At 45.0% G+C, this 2,313-nt stretch overlaps 1 long non-coding RNA gene across 1 annotated transcript; it reads left to right on the top strand.

Moving 5' to 3' along the window:
* Positions 1-554: 554 nt before the first annotated feature.
* LOC121026169 (uncharacterized) lies at positions 555-1,868 on the top strand. The gene is made up of 2 exons (XR_005788282.1): positions 555-619; positions 1,182-1,868. It is a non-coding gene; the product is annotated as an uncharacterized LOC121026169 (long non-coding RNA).
* The last annotated feature ends 445 nt before the right edge of the window (positions 1,869-2,313 follow it).

Below are 2,313 nucleotides of genomic sequence, written 5' to 3'. Positions count from 1 at the left end.
CTTGGCCTTCTCATAATTGCCTTATTTTTTCTAGTGTACTTGGAAAGCTTAGCTCCTTAATCTCTTCTCGCTATTCGAACGATGACTGGGATAGGGACCGACATGGACATGGAAAGGATAACATGGAAAGTTACCGAAGGAAAGGATTACAGTAAATAGGTCAGGCATTCCTTTATTTTATGGGACTGGGATGATTTAGGCAGATATAAGAAGTGATTTGCCCAAGATAGCAGAGGGAGTGAAAGACAGATTAAGAACTTAATACAGTTGATTTAAAAAAGCCAAAGTAGGACGCTTCCTCACCCCCCATGCAAACTGGAGAATCAACTCACGTGCATGGGAATAATCCAGGTGTAGCGACCTAAAAATTATGCATCACTCTCTGCAGTGTTGCAAGTGTAATAGAATTAGGATATGGCGACGATTCTCAAACTCTACCTATATCAGAACCACCTACAGGACTTGTTAAAACCCAGGATGCTGGGCCCCAATCCCAGAGTTTCTGGTTTAGTAGGTGAGGTCTGATAATTTGCATTTCTAACACCCTCCCGGGTGATGCTGGCCAATGGACCATGAATATGCTGGAATGTCTATTTTTCTAGAACTTGGCGAAACTGTGGTAAGAGCATCTTTTGACTTGTGACTTTTTTCTCCCAAATATTAGTTCTTTGTTAACGAATAATCCACTTAGCATACTGCTAGGGGTGCCTGGGTGGCTCAGTCGGTTGGGCATCCGGCTCTTGATTTTGGCTCCGGTCATGATTTCAAACCCCATATCAGGCTCTCGCTGGCAACGTGGAACCTGCTTGGGATTCTCTCTCTTCCTCTCTCTGTGACCCTCCTCCGCGCTCTCTCTCTCTCTCTCTTAAAATAAATAAATAAACATTAAAAAAGAATACTGGTGGAGAAAGGCTTTAGGCAGACATTCTCAGTTATCAGCCTGTCGCCTAGGGCACTTGTTCTAGATGCAGGTTCCTGCTACTTTCTCCCTCCCCACCCCCTCGGAATGCAACAAGCGAGGCTCCTTGATGCCTCGGTTTCGTCCTGATCATTATTTTAGCACTAGGGGCTGGGTGTTCTATAAGCAACTGCCGAGCGAGTGAAGGAATGAATTAATCAATCAACGGAATCATACCTTCTGGTAATAATGTCAACCGGGCATTTCTTTTATTGTTTTAAAGTTTTACTGCAGGCTTTGCCGCCAGATACAAAAAGGCATACAGCTGTCACAAGGAGGGCACTGCACACAAAGTCTCAGCTGTAAACACCACTTCAAAATATAAACTCGCTCTTTGGAATACACTGTGTCAAAGGCTTCCCATATGAATACCGTTGTTATAAAACGGCGACATTTCCTTTGACAAGCAGACAAAACGCACCCGTTATCTTACACACATTTCCATCTCCTTGTAGCAATTCCCATCTCTACCTGCGCTACTCTCATCCACCCATACAGGCACAGGCCACTTCTATTCCTTCACAAGGGCGGAGGAGACTGGGCTTGGGCCGTGTGACTTGCATGGCCATCAGCAAACATGGTGCGGAGACTTGATAGGTGATGTACAAAAGTGAGCCCTTCCTCCTTGGAACCCAGCTGCCATGCTTTAAGAAAGCCAGTCTAACCGGCTAGCAGATGAGAAACTACGCACTCTCGCTGACCAACGCCAACTTCCGGAAATGTGAATGAAACCGTCTTGGATGTTTCTATTTCGGCCCCAGTAGAGCTCCCATCTGTTTGCAGCCGCTGAATGAGCGACCCAGGTGAATGAATGACCTTGGTCAATATCGCCAGGAGGAGGGAAACCACCCAGCCGAGCGCAGATAGTACACAGAATCGTGGCACATAATAAATGGTTATTGTTTGGAGACGCTTGGTTTTGGAGTCGTTTGTCGTGCAGCAACAGGGGGATGACACAACGAGTACGTGTTGGTGTGATCTCCATTCCTCACAGAATTTAGTGTTTGGTCATATTTGGTTACAGCCCAGACACTGGGTCTTTTGGAAAGATCACCACATGACTATCCAAAAATGTTCTCGTTTGCCAAACATGTTTGGAAAACCTGCCACGGATGCAAGTCGACAGGTGTTTCAGTTTGTCCCGCTGTTCCTGAGAACATTCTGAAGCAGGGATTATACCCACAATGCCCTGAGGACCCATAAAAATGAAGCCAAAGTACCCCCGATTATGTTCACAATTATGTTTAATTATGTTCATGATTATAAATTATGTGTCACACTCATCATCACGGGGCACTGCCTTCTCAAGGGCTGCATTTACAGTCGTATCATTAAAGAAAAAGAAAATTTATTTA

This window comes from Herpailurus yagouaroundi, unplaced genomic scaffold (genome assembly GCF_014898765.1).
Source record: "Herpailurus yagouaroundi ecotype Mexico unplaced genomic scaffold, PumYag 67793, whole genome shotgun sequence".
Lineage (NCBI taxonomy): Eukaryota > Metazoa > Chordata > Mammalia > Carnivora > Felidae > Herpailurus > Herpailurus yagouaroundi.
This window is presented reverse-complemented; position numbering and strand designations above follow the sequence as displayed.